Genomic DNA, 15084 nt, shown 5'->3' with positions numbered 1-15084 from the left:
CTTCTTGGGAGAAATGTCTATTTAGGTCTTCTGCCCATTTTTGGATTGGGTTGTTTGTTTTTTGATATTGAGCTGCATGAGCTGCTTGTATATTTTGGAGATTAATCCTTTGTCAGTTGCTTCATTTGCAAATATTTTCTCCCCTTCTGAGGGTTGTCTTTTCCTCTTGTTTATGGTTTCCTTTGCTGAGCAAAAGCTTTTAAATTTCATTAGGTCCTATTTGTTTATTTTTGTTTTTATTTCCATTTCTCTAGGAGGTGGGTCCAAAAGGATCTTGCTGTGATTTATGTGATAGAGTGTTCTGCCTATGTTTTCCTCTGTTTTTATAGTGTCTGGCCTTGCATTTAGGTCATTAATCCATTTTGAGTTTATTTTTGTGTATGGTGTTAGGGAGTGTTCTAATTTCATTCTTTTACATGTAGCTGTCCAGTTTTCCCAGCACCACTTATTGAAGAGGCTGTCTTTTCTCCATTGTATATTCTTGCCTCCTTTATCAAAAATAAGGTGACCATATGTGCATGGGTTTATCTCTGGGCTTTCTATCCTGTTCCATTGATCTATATTTCTGTTTTTGTGCCAGTACCATACTGTCTTGATTACTGTAACTTTGTAGTATAGTCTGAAATCTGGGAGCCTGATTCCTCCAGCTCCGTTTTTCTTTCTCAAGATTGCTTTGGCTATTCGGGGTCTTTTGTGTTTCCATACAAATTGTGAAATTTTTTGTTCTAGTTCTGAGAAAAATGCCGTTGGTAGTTTGATAGGGATTGCATTGAATCTGTAGATTGCTTTGGGTAGTATAGTCATTTTCCCAATGTTGATTCTTACAATCCAGGAACATGGTATATCTCTCCATCTGTTTGTATCATCTTTAATTTCTTTCATCAGTGTCTTATAGTTTTCTCCACACAGGTCTTTTGTCTCCTTAGGTAGGTTTATTCCTAGGTATTTTATTCTTTTTGTTGCAGTGGTAAATGGGAGTGTTTCTTAATTTCTCTTTCAGATTTTTCATCATTAGCATATAAGAATGTAAGAGATTTCTGTGCATTAGTTTTGTATCCTGCTACTTTACCAAATTCATTGATTAGCTCTAGGAGTTTTCTGGTAGCATCTTTAGGATTCTCTATGTATAATATCATGTCATCTGCAAACAGTGACAGCTTTACTTCTTTTCCAATTTGGATTCCTTTTATTTCTTTTTCTTCTCTGATTGCTGTGGCTAAAACTTCCAAAACTATGTTGAATAACAGTGGTGAGAGTGGGCAACCTTGTCTTGTTCCTGATTTTAGTGGAAATGCTTTCAGTTTTTCACCATTGAGAATGACGTTGGCTGTGGGTTTCTCTCTCTTTTTTATAATTGGAGTAAAATTGCTTTACAATGTTGTGTTAGTTTCTGCTGTTCAATGAAGTGAATCAGCTATATGTATACCATATCCCCTCCCTCTTGGACCTCCCTCCCACCTCCCCCAATCCCACCTTCTCTTTAATGGTGTGAGTTTTCCTTAAATGTTTGACAGTTCTTGCCTCTGTTTGTACAATCTGGTTGACGGACTAGGTGGAAGTTGCTACTGTTTGCTGTGACTATTTTAGAGGAGAGTAGATCTTGCTGGCTGGAGGACATGGTTAGCTATTCTTTTGGCTGTGGGTGCTCTCTATTACTCTCAGGGTTTGCTAGACTCATGAATAGGGTTGGCAGACTGAGTAAATAATAGAATTCCCAGTTAAATCTCACATCAGTTACTTTTTTTGTTTTTTTCTAAATTGAAGTGTAGTTGATTTACAGTATTGTGTTAGTTTTAGCTGTACAGCAAAGTGATTCAGTTATAAATATGTATATATGTACATATATATTCTTTTTCAGATTCTTTTCCATTATAGGCTATTACAAGATATTGAGTGTAGTTCCGTGTGCTCTACAGTAGGTGCTTGTTGTTTATCTGTTTTATGTATAGTAGTGTGTATCCGTTAATCCCATACTCCTAATTTATCCCCCCCTTTCCCCTTTGGTAACCATAAGTTTGTTTTCTATGTCTGTGAGTCTGTTTCTATTTTGTAAATAAGTTCATTTGTATCATGTTTTTAGATTCCACATATAAGTGATATCATGATATTTGTCATTCTTTGAGTTACTTCACTTAGTATGATAATCTCTAGGTCCATCCATGTTACTGCAAATGGCATTATTTCATTCTTTTTTAAGGCTGAGTAATATTCCATTGCATATATATATATATATATATATATATATATATATATATATATATATATATACGCTACATCTTCTTTATCCATTCATCTCTCAGTGGACATTTAGTTTGCCTCCATGTCTTAGCTAAGTAATGACGTTTTAAAATATAAGTATGTCCCATATATTGCATGTTAAGGTCTTATAGTGTTAGAATTTTTGAATTTAAATTTGAATTTCAGACAAACAATAAATTCTTTTTTAGTATAAGTATGTCCCATGCAGTATATGGGGCATAGTTATGGGGAAGAAAGTTCATTGCTTATCTGAAATTCACATTTAACTGGGTGTCCTGTAATTTGTCTGACAATCTTATACCTAAAGCATTGATGTCTGTTCGATTCAAGCTCCTATACTCATGGCTCCCACCTGGATGCAGACACTACTGTTGTTTGTTGCTACTACCTGGCCTATGGATGGAGGAGGTGGGAGGGCTCTTCCTGTTTCCACCACCTGAGGGCATGAAACATCCTTTGTACTGCTCTCATCTACCACAGCAGAGTTTTACTGCCTATGCTGTGCTCTAGTTTCTCTCTTTAACACCATCCCACATGCTTTATCTCTTTCAAGGATTCCTCTATATTTCAGTGGTTTTGGTGCTGAATAGAGAGATTGCTGCATGTATTAGGTCTTACATCTTGAAATCACTGATCCTGCACCTTTATTACCAGATGATACTGTTTGTATTTCCTGGCATGATCATTTGTTTCTGGTTGTTTGAGGTCTTCTGGAAGGAAGAAACTAAGTATTTGTGTCACCCTAGCAGCTGGGCTCTAGGGGTTAGCAGAACTCCATGAAAGAGAATGCAAGGTGACATTTGGGGAGGAGAGGAGCAAGACTTCTAAGGTATGTGGCCAAGGAAGTAAAGAGATTGTGCCTCTATAGGCAATGGAATCAGTGATGTGGGTTTGAACGCTGGTCACCGCTTACTAGCTCTGTGACTTTGGAGTGGTTATTTTTCTCCTCTGGACTTCAGTTTCCTCATCTGTAAATGGGGATATTACCTATTTTCCTGATTCTAACATTTTAACACCTCTATATTCGATATGTATCTTACACAATCAGTGTATAGGATTCATATAAGATTTATTAAATTAAAGTGAATCTTGGGATTTCCCTTGTGGTCCAGTGGATAGGACTCTGCACTCCCAATGCAGGGGGCCTGGGTTCAATCCCTGGCCAGGAAACTAGATGCCGCATGCCGCAACTAAAAGATCCCGCAGGCAGCAACGAAGATCCCACGTGCCACAACTAAGACCTGGCCCAGTCAAGTAAATAAATAAATAAATATTAAAAAAACAATAAAGTGAATCTTAAAATTACTGGCATCTTGAAATCAGGGTACTGTTACCTATTTAACAGAATTTTGTAAAGATTCAGTGAGGTAATGCATGTGAAGTGCTAGCTGAGTGCCTGGCCCATTGGTAAGTATTCAGTGGGTGTTAGACACTGTTCATGAGAGCATGGGAAACTGGACTGAGACAGACTGGATCCTGGGGCTTAAGAGGGAAAAGGCCTCTGTGTACCCTGACAATGACAAATAATAAGAATTTTGTACGCTATGACAAGCTCATGGGGTAATCCTTTTGATTGGGGGCGGGGGCTGCAGTGGTCCTCCAATAATAATAAAATCAGGCTAGCTTTGCCTGAGGGCTCTACATCAGTATATTCTGTTTAATATATACTTCCTAGTAGTGATATCATTACTAAGCATAAGGAACTATATTAGTCACTTTCTGTACAAGTGACCAATCAGGAACAACTGCCCCTACTCTGGTCTATGGATCCTTTTAATTAAAAATCCAGAGCAGTTTGCACAGAAAGGAAGGCAAAGAGTGAACATGTTTACATTCTTTTTAAGAGCTGACTTGTAAAATTGGGACGGAGGCACATAAGCTTTGAACTCAGTGCGGTTGTGTTTGGGATTTATCTGCGTGGTATAAAGCCTACAGTGTCAGGAATGATTGGTTTTCTTTCGGCTTTGTGTGATTCCAAACAACAATTACACCTATTGATCAAAGGCATACATTCAAAACATTAATTTACATTGAGCACCTTAATTTCATAAAATGGCAATAACTGAATTGGCTGAAATTGATTTCCCTTTTGTTTTCAAAAGAAAAATTCTCAGTGCTGTGGATATCCTCAGTGTGATTCAGAACTCAAAGGTGGTTGATTATCCACCAATATCACAGGGAAGAAATCTCTGCAAACATTATTAGGGTGCAAATTGGAATCCTAGAGAGGAGGTTGTTCACGTGTCCTTTCTAAAGTTCATCTGCTGAGGTGGGGACCTCTTTCTGGAGTCGAACACGAGGAATGGTGCCCTGGTTGGTGAGGAAGGCGCTTTGGCTTCACAAGATGGCTGAGTTGGAGGGTGACTTCCCCAGGGCCAGAGTGCCCGCACTCCAAGCCGAATTCATTATGCTTGCCCTAGGAAGGTGAACAAAGACAGGGGAGGCCTGCTGCTGGGACCAAGAGTGCCATGCAGTAGTTTTCCAACTGTATTTGGTAGAGACTTAGGGTTCCGTGGGTAAGCCTCGGGAGCTTCTGGGTGCAGAGGTGGGGAGGCTGAGTTTATTGGACTATTGGCTTTATCCTTTTTTAAAATTTTAAATTATTTTTTAAAAAATTTTATTGGATTACAGTTGATTTACAATTTGTGTTAGTTTCAGGTGTACAGCAAAGTGATTCAGTTATACATATACATATATTCATTCTTTTTCAGATTCTTTTCCCATTTAGGTTATTACAGAATATTTTTTTAACATCTTTACTGGAGTATAATTGCTTTACAATGGTGTGTTAGTTTCTGCTTTATAACAAAGTGAATCAGTTATACATATACATATGTTCCCATATCTCTTCCCTCTTGCATCTCCCTCCCTCCCACCCTCCCTATCCCACCCCTCTAGGTGGTTACAAAGCACCGAGCTGATCTCCCTGTGCTATGCGGCTGCTTCCCACTAGCTATCTATTTTACAGAATATTGAGTAGAGTTCCCTGTGCTATACAGTAGGTCCTTGATGGTTATCTATCTTATATATAATAGTGTGTGTATGTTAATCCCAAGCTCCTGATTTATCCCTTCCCCCCGTATTGGCTCTATCCTTATTTCAAACAATGATTCTGTGTCGTCATTGTGAACATTGTTCCTAAATGAACTCAGATATAGCCTAGCCTGGTTCTGTCCTTGCTGATGTAACCACCACCTCAAACACACACATACAGTCTATTTGGCTGACTCTCCTCTTTCCTAGCCATCAAGCAAAGCCTTCCTTTCCTCAGCCTGTATATATGAAGCCTACCTGTGATGGATTGATTGCATTGATGGACATAATTATTCCGTTCTCCCATTGTAGGCAGTGTGTTCTGCCCCATCTCTGGACTCAGGTCTCAACCATGTCCTTCTTTGCCCAACAGGATGTTAGCCAACATGTACGAGGGGAGGCTTGGAAAATGCTTGCACATTTCCTCCTGCTCACTCTTGTACATCTGCTCTTGCTGTCTTGCCATATCCCTGAGCACATGCTCAGGCTAGCCTGTTGGAGGTATGCGAGAAACACATAACAGAAACACAGCAGAGCCACACCACCCCGCACTCAAGCAGAGGCCAAACCAGATCAGCCAACAGCCAGCTCATCTCTAAACATGAGTGACCCTAGCCAAGAGCCCACCATATACAGACATATGAACAAATGCAGCCTCGATGATCAGAACTGCCCAGCTAAACTGTAGACTTGAGAGAAATAATAAATGGCTGTCATTTTGAGCCACTGAGTTTTGGGGTGGTTTATTGCACAGCATTATTGTGGCAATGGATAACAGATACACTACCCACTCACTGAGGCTTAGCTCAGATCAATACAGAGCCTTCCCTAGCAACTCTTACAGAAGAGAATGCTCCTTCCTCAGGACTACAGCACTTACTGCTTGTGTTGCGTGTTTGGATTTTTCGATTCTCTCTGCATTCTATTGGAACCATATTTCATTGACTCCTAGATACCATTGGTGGAAAAACACGCCATTATCTAATGAACCACTGAGAAAAATAAAACACCACCAAATATAGGACAACATGCCGTCCATTGGAAGACACATCCTAATAATTTCAGAACATTTAAAATGTGTTTCTTAGAATCAGTGAAATACAGTAATTAACTCTTCAGAGTTTTATGTCTTAGTTCTCCAACAAGATTGTCCTTAAGTATAAGTACTGGGTTTTCATCTTCTTTGGGGAACAGCATAGTCAACACGGCTTTGGAGTGAGGCAGACCCTTGTTCAGATTCTTGTTCCCTCAGTTAACTAGTGTGAGCTGAGGCAAGTGACCTAAATTCTCTGAGCTCTAGTTTTCTCTCTCTAAAGATAGAGATAACAATTCTTATCTCAAAGGGTCATTGTGAGAATTTATTCGATCATGCTAAGAACACGGTGGGCATTTACAACCACGTTTAATTAATTTCTTTGATTAGGTAATATAGGTGCATGATCAAAATTTCAAAATGTACACAAGGGACAGTAGTGCAAAATAAGCCTCCTTGTTACCACTCTCCCCCCTGTCACTCAGCTTCCCTCCCAGGAGACAAGCACGGTCACCGGTTTCTTGAGAATCTTTCCAGAGATACTCATAGTAGTCATTTAATAAACATTAGTTTCTTCCTGCCTCTTTTGAACCCTATGGCACCTAGAGAGCTGGGCCCTTCGTAAGGGCCAAGGTGCGTATTGCCCATTACTATCTGGAACTCTAGATGGAAATAGTACAGGAAATTGGACTGAATAGACTACTGTCAAATGTTTCTGGGGAAAAGTTTGTCAGTCCATCCTCATGTAATTGCTTTTTTTTTTTTTTCATAACAGCTAAGTGCAGAAATTTTTCAATTAACAGAGGGTTCATTACTTGGGTGCAAGTTAATATAAGTTTTACTGTAACTGCCACTTCTTCGGAAGTGCTGAGACAGGGAATGCAGACTTCACTTACCACAGCTGAAAAGCTAGCCAAGCAGGGGAAACCAAGCTAATAATGTGACTGATATTGTCAACTGCTATACATACGCAGATAGAGGAAAACTGTATTGACATAATAATAATAAATATGTAAAGAAAGCTCATGGTTTACCAATAAAATCATTTACCATGTTGCTGACTTTACTGGAAAATGATGCTTTATAACCAGTCTCTCGATTTGATTGATACCTAATTAAAAATTCACTAGGCTCAATTTCAAGCATCTCAAACTATATGAACGTCACTGTTATACCAATAGAGGCATAATATCATTTAAAACCAAAACAAGTATAATCATTTATTTAAAGCTTAGCGATAGTTCTGAAAATTGCAAAGTTGCATAAAATCTGTGGCCACACACAGAAAAACAGCGGTGTGGCTTAGTGGAAAGAGCTAGGGACTCAGGAGGACCTGGCCTCAGTTCTGCCTCTGTTGTGGTTGCACTGCATGATCTTGGGTACGTCACTTCTCTCTGGCCCTCGGTTTTATCATTGGTATAATGAAGATGATAATATCTGTTTTTTAAAACCTTACTGGGTTTTTGTGAGACTCCATAAAATGATGTACGTAAACTAGTTCAAATGGTATAAAGCAGTACCCAAATGTAGTTCCGAATACATTTAGTAAGCTCTTACCGTGTGCTAAGGACTGCATGGTGCTAAAGATACATAGATGAGCAAGCTGAAGTCCTTGCCCTCAAGGAACTCATAGACAAGCTGCCAGAGAGGAGCGCTAGTGTGGTGTCACTGGAGTCGCCAGAGAAAATATAGGATGCCCAGTTAAGTTTGAATTTGAGATAAACAATATATAATTGTTAACATAAATTTGTCCCAAATATCACACGAGACATACTAAAAATTATTCATTTTTTGCCTGAAATTCAAATTTAACTGGGTGTCCTGTATTTTTATTTGTGAAATCTGGCAGCCCTCTGTGTCACACAACAGTAGAGTTATGTACAGAGTAGAGAAGCTGTGCAGTAGAGAAATGAACGAATTGTGGCTCGAGGTATCAGGGAATGCTTCATGGAGGAGGTGAAGAGAGATGACCAAGCATTTGACAAGTGAACATTATTGTGTGGGGTGGGGAGAGGAGGAGAGGGCATTTCAGGTGGAGGGAAGACCAGCAGCACAAGGCAAGAAACTCCTGGGAAAGTGTAAACAACTCCAGGCTTTTCAGTGTTGCTGGAATGTGAAATGTGAGGTAAGGAGTGACAATATTTGAAGTCCCTGGAAAGGGATTTATACAGACTCATGAAGGACCTTATATGGAGTTTTAAGTTTAATCTATGTCCTGTGATGAGGTGGTGAGGCTAGCCAAGGGGAGTATGGGAATAAATTTCCTAGATGGATGGGTAGGTGGATAAATTTGACCACAAGGACAAAATATTAGGCTTCTTCTACATAGAGCAGGAATGGATGACAGGACAGAGATTTTTGTTATCAGGAAGGTGGGGGTCGGGGGAATGGGGAGAAGGAGAAAATGGAGCTGTTGGATCCTAGAAAGATCAGTAGGGGGCCCTTTCTGAAGCTAGAGGACTAACAAGATTACTTTAGTATAAGTAAACTAAGGAAATGTAGACTTGACCCAGTAGAGAGTACATATAGATTTTATTATCCCAAGGGGTAGTATAGGCTGAAAAGATAAATAGAATAGGTTAAAGAAGTGCTGCTATATGGACAGAGATCTCAGGGTGTAGGCCAAGCAATAAATACTCACTTAACTCACACATCTGGAAGGCTGGAGGGGTGGGTGGCTCGGTATTGGTTTACAGAAGGAAGCAAGGAATTTGCTGCGTGGGTCAAATGACTGGATGATTGGACTATGACCTTTAGCCAAGGGTGTGCTAGAGCCAGCTCATTCTGGCTCACGAGAGCCAATTGTTAACTTCTCAGGAAATTTTGCAAGCCAATTTTTAAACATAGCCATTGTTAAAAATTAAATTATATAAACTTACAATTAAAAACTATATTGAAAACAAATATGCAAAACTCATCACTTCCTAATTCTTTTACTACATTTTACTTCTATATGCTCTTGAGATTATATACATATATTTGTATGTGGAAATACTATGTAATTTTGTATTATTGCATATATATTCCCAACTCTGTGTTCAGTGATGTCAAGTTGGAGGTTTGAGATTGGTCACAGTGGGAGTATATATATATTTTTTTTTTTTTAAACATCTTTATTGAAGTATAATTGCCTTACAATAGTGTGTTAGCTTCTGCTTTATAACAAAGTGAATCAGTTATACATATACAATATGTTCCCATTTCTCTTCCCTCTTGCATCTCCCTCCCTCCCACCCTCCCCATCCCACCCCTCTAGGTGGTCACAAAGCACCGAGCTGATCTCCCTGTGCTATGCGGCTGCTTCCCACTAGCTATCTATTTTACATTTGGTAGTGTATATATGTCCATGACACTCTCTTACCCTGTCACATCTCACCCCACCCCCTCCCCATATCCTCAAGTCCATTCTCTAGTAGGTCTGTGTCTTTATTCCCGTCTTGCCACTAGGTTCTTCATGGCCTTTTTTTTTTTTTTTTCCTTAGATTCCGTATATATGTGTTAGCATACTGTATTTGTTTTTCTCTTTCTGACTTACTTCACTCTGTATGACAGACTCTAACTCCATCCACCTCATTACAAATACCTCCATTTCATTTCTTTTTATGGCTGAGTAATATTCCATTGTATATATGTGCCACATCTTCTTTATCCATTCGTCTGTCGATGGACATTTAGGTTGCTTCCATGTCCTGGCTATTGTAAATAGAGCTGCAATGAACATTGTGGTACATGACACTTTTTGACCTATGGTTTTCTCAGGGTATATGCCCAGTAGTGGAATTGCTGGGTCGTATGGTAGTTCTATTTGTAGTTTTTTAAGGAACCTCCATACTGTTCTCCATAGTGGCTGTATCAATTTACATTCCCACCAACAGTGCAAGAGTGTTCCCTTTCCTCCACACCCTCTCCAGCATTTATTGTTTCTAGATTTTTTGATGATGGCCATTCTGACCGGTGTGAGATGATATCTCATTGTAGTTTTGATTTGCATTTCTCTAATGATTAATGATGTTGAGCATTCTTTCATGTGTCTGTAGGCCATCTGTATATCTTCTTTGGAGAAATGTCTATTTAGGTCTTCTGCCCATTTTTGGATTGGGTTGTTCGTTTTTTTGTTATTGAGCTGCATGAGCTGCTTGTAAATCTTGGAGATTAATCCTTTGTCAGTTGCTTCATTTGCAAATATTTTCTCCCATTCTAAGGGTTGTCTTTTGGTCTTGTTTATGGTTTCCTTTGCTGTGCAAAAGCTTTTAAGTTTCATTAGGTCATATTTGTTTATTTGTGTTCTTATTTCCATTTCTCTGGGAGCTGGGTCAAAAAGAATCTTGCTGTGATGTATGTCATAGAGTGTTCTGCCTATGTTTTCCTCTAAGAGTTTGATAGTGTCTGGCCTTACACTTAGGTCTTTAATCCATTTGGAGTTTATTTTTGTGCATGGTGTCAGGGAGTGTTCTAATTTCATACTTTTACATGTACCTGTCCAATTTTCCCAGCACCACTTATTGAAGAGGCTGTCTTTTCTCCACTGTATATGCTTGCCTCCTTTATCAAAGATAAGGTGACCATATGTGTGTGGGTTTATCTCTGGGCTTTCTATCCTGTTCCATTGATCTATATTTCTGTTTTTGTGCCAGTACCAAACTGTCTTGATTACTGAAGCTTTGTAGTATAGTCTGAAGTCAGGGAGCCTGATTCCCCCAGCTCCATTTTTCGTTCTCAAGATTGCTTTGGCTATTCGGGGTCTTTTGTGTTTCCATACAAATTGTGAAATTTTTTGTTCTAGTTCTGTGAAAAATGCCAGTGGTAGTTTGATAGGGATTGCATTGAATCTGTAGATTGCTTTGGGTAGTAGAGTCATTTTCACAATGTTGATTCTTCCAATCCAGGAACATGGTATATCTCTCCATCTATTTGTATCATCTTTAATTTCTTTCATCAGTGTCTTATAATTTTCTGCATACAGGTCTTTTGTCTCCTTAGGTAGGTTTATTCCTAGATATCTTATTCTTTTTGTTGCAATGGTAAACGGGAGTGTTTTCTTAATTTCCCTTTCAGATTTTTCGTCATTAGTGTATAGAAATGCAAGCGATTTCTGTGCATTAATTTTGTATCCTGCTACTTTACCAAATTCATTGATTAGCTCTAGGAGTTTTCTGGTAGCCTCTTTAGGATTCTCTATGTATAGTATCATGTCATCTGCAAATAGTGACAGCTTTACTTCTTTTCCGATTTGGATTCCTTTTATTTCTTTGTCTTCTCTGATTGCTGTGGCTAACACTTCCAAAACTATGTTGAATAATAGTGGTGAGAGTGGGCAACCTTGTCTTGTTCCTGATCTTAGTGGAAATGGTTTCAGTTTTTCACCATTGAGGACAATGTTGGCTGTGGGTTTGTCATATATGGCCTTTATTATGTTGAGGAAAGTTCCCTCTATGCCTACTTTCTGCAGGGCTTTTATCATAAATGGGTGTTGAATTTTGTCGAAAGCTTTCTCTGCATCTATTGAGATGATCATATGGTTTTTCTCCTTCAATTTGTTAATATGGTGTATCACATTGATTGATTTGCGTATATTGAAGAATCCTTGCATTCCTGGGATAAACCCCACTTGATCATGGTGTATGATCCTTTTAATGTGCTGTTGGATTCTGTTTGCTAGTATTTTGTTGAGGATTTTTGCATCTATGTTCATCAGTGATATTGGCCTGTAGTTTTCTTTCTTTGTGACATCTTTGTCTGGTTTTGGTATCAGGGTGATGGTGGCCTCGTAGAATGAGTTTGGGAGTGTTCCTCCCTCTGCAATATTTTGGAAGAGTTTGAGAAGGATAGGTGTTAGCTCTTCTCTAAATGTTTGATAGAATTCACCTGTGAAGCCATCTGGTCCTGGGCTTTTGTTTGTTGGAAGGTTTTTAATCACAGTTTCAATTTCAGTGCTTGTGATTGGTCTGTTCATATTTTCTATTTCTTCCTGGTTCAGTCTCGGCAGTTTGTGCATTTCTAAGAATCTGTCCATTTCTTCCAGGTTGTCCATTTTATTGGCATAGAGTTGCTTGTAGTAATCTCTCATGATCGTTTGTATTTCTGCAGTGTCAGTGGTTATTTCTCCTTTTTCATTTCTAATTCTATTGATCTGAGTCTTCTCCCTTTTTCTCTTGATGAGTCTGGCTAATGGTTTATCAATTTTGTTTATCTTCTCAAAGAACCAGCTTTTAGTTTCATTGATTTTTGCTATTGTTTCCTTCATTTCTTTTTCATTTATTTCTGACCTGATCTTTATAATTTCTTTCCTTCTGCTGGCTTTGGGGTTTTTTTGTTCTTCTTTCTCTAATTGCTTTAGGTGCAAGGTTAGGTTGTTTATTCGAGATGTTTCCTGTTTCTTGAGGTAGGCTTGTATTGCTATAAACTTCCCTCTTAGCACTGCTTTTGCTGCGTCCCATAGGTTTTGGGTCGTCGTATCTCCATTGTCATTTATTTCTAGGTATTTTTTGATTTCCCCTTTGATTTCTTCAGTAATCACTTCATTATTAAGTAATGTATTGTGTAGCCTCCATGTGTTTGTATTTTTTACAGATCTTTTCCTGTAATTGATATCTAGTCTCATAGCGTTGTGGTCGGAAAAGATACTTGATACGATTTCAATTTTCTTAAATTTACCAAGGTTTGATTTGTGACCCAAGATATGATCTATCCTGGAGAATGTTCCATGAGCACTTGAGAAAAATGTGTATTCTGTTGTTTTTGGGTGGAATGTCCTATAAATATCAATTAAGTCCATCTTGTTTAATGTATCATTTAAAGCTTGTGTTTCCTTATTTATTTTCATTTTGGATGATCTGTCCATTGGTGAAAGTGGGGTGTTAAAGTCCCCTACTATGATTGTGTTGCTGTCGATTTCCCCTTTTATGGCTGTTAGTACTTGCCTTATGTATTGAGGTGCTCCTATGTTGGGTGCATAAATATTTACAATTGTTATACCTTCCTCTTGGATCGATCCCTTGATCATTATATAGTGTCCTTCTTTGTCTCTTGTAATAGTCTTTATTTTAAAGTCTATTTTGTCTGATATGAGAATTGCTACTCCAGCTTTCTTTTGATTTCCATTTGCATGGAATATCTTTTTCCATCCCTTCACTTTCAGTCTGTATGTGTCTCTAGGTCTGAAGTGGGTCTCTTGTAGACAGCATATATTTGGGTCTTGTTTTTGTATCCGTTCAGCCAGCCTGTGTCTTTTGGTGGGAGCATTTAATCCATTTACATTCAAGGTAATTATCGATATGTATGTTCCTATTCCCATTTTCTTAAATGTTTTGGGTTTGTTATTGTAGGTGTTTTCCTTCTCTTGTGTTTCTTGCCTAGAGAAGTTCCTTTAGCATTTGTTGTAAAGCTGGTTTGGTAGTGCTGAACTCTCTCAGCTTTTGCTTGTCTGTAAAGGTTTTAATTTCTCCATCACATTTGAATGAGATCCTTGCTGGGTAGAGTAATCTTGGTTGTAGGTTCTTCTCCTTCATGACTTTAAGTATATCTTGCCACTCCCTTCTGGCTTGCAGAGTTTCTGCTGAAAGATCAGATGTTAACCTTATGGGGATTCCCTTGTGTGTTATTTGTTTTTTTTCCCTTGCTGCCTTTAATATGTTTTCCTTATATTTAATTTTTGACAGTTTGATTAATATGTGTCTTGGCGTGTTTCTCCTTGGGTTTATCCTGTATGGGACTCTCTGTGCTTCCAGGACTTGATTAACTATTTCCTTTCCCATATTAGGGAAGTTTTCAACTATAATCTCTTCAAATATTTTCTCAGTCCCTTTCTTTTTCTCTTCTTCTTCTGGGACCCCTATAATTCGAATGTTGGTGCGTTTAATGCTGTCCCAGAGGTCTCTGAGACTGTCCTCAGTTCTTTTCATTCTTTTTTCTTTATCCTGCTCTGCAGTAGTTATTTCCACCATTTTATCTTCCAGGTCACTTATCCTTTCTTCTGCCTCAGTTATTCTGCTATTGATCCCATCTAGAGTATTTTTAATTTCATTTATTGTGTTTTTCATCATTGCTTGATTCCTCTTTAGTTCTTCTACGTCCTTGTTAAATGCTTCTTGCATTTTGTCTATTCTATTTCCAAGATTTTGGATCATCCTTACTATCATTATTCTGAATTCTTTTTCAGGTAGACTACCTATTTCCTCTTCATTTGTTAAGTCTAGTGTGTTTTGACCCTGCTCCTTCATCTGCTGTGTGTTTTTCTGTCGTCTCATTTTGCTTATCTTACTGTGTTTGGGGTCTCCTTATCACAGGTTGCAGGTTTGTAGTTCCCGTTGTTTTTGGTATCTGTCCCCAGTGGCTAAGGTTGGTTCAGTGGGTTGTGTAGGCTTCCTGGTGGAGGGAACTAGTGCCTGAGCTCTGGTGGATGAGGCTGGATCTTGTCTTTCTGGTGGGCACGTCCACGTCTGGTGGTGTATTTTGGGGTGTCTGTGGCCTTATTATGATTTTAGGCAGCCTCTCTGCTAATGGATGAGGCTGTGTTCCTGTCTTGCTAGTTGTTTGGCATAGGGTGTTCAGCACTGTAGCTTGCTGGTCATTGAGTGATGCTGGGTCTTGATGTTGAGATGGAGATCTCTGAGAGATTTTTGCCGTTTGGTATTACGTGGAGCTGGGAGGTCTCTTGTGGACCAGTGTCCTGAAGTTGGCTCTCCCACCTCCGAGGTACGGCCCTGATGCCTGGCTGAAGCACCAAGAGCCTTTCGTCCACACGGCTCAGAGTAAGAGGG

This window comes from Balaenoptera ricei, chromosome X (assembly GCF_028023285.1).
Source record: "Balaenoptera ricei isolate mBalRic1 chromosome X, mBalRic1.hap2, whole genome shotgun sequence".
NCBI lineage: Eukaryota > Metazoa > Chordata > Mammalia > Artiodactyla > Balaenopteridae > Balaenoptera > Balaenoptera ricei.
Note: the sequence above shows the minus strand (reverse complement) of the source record.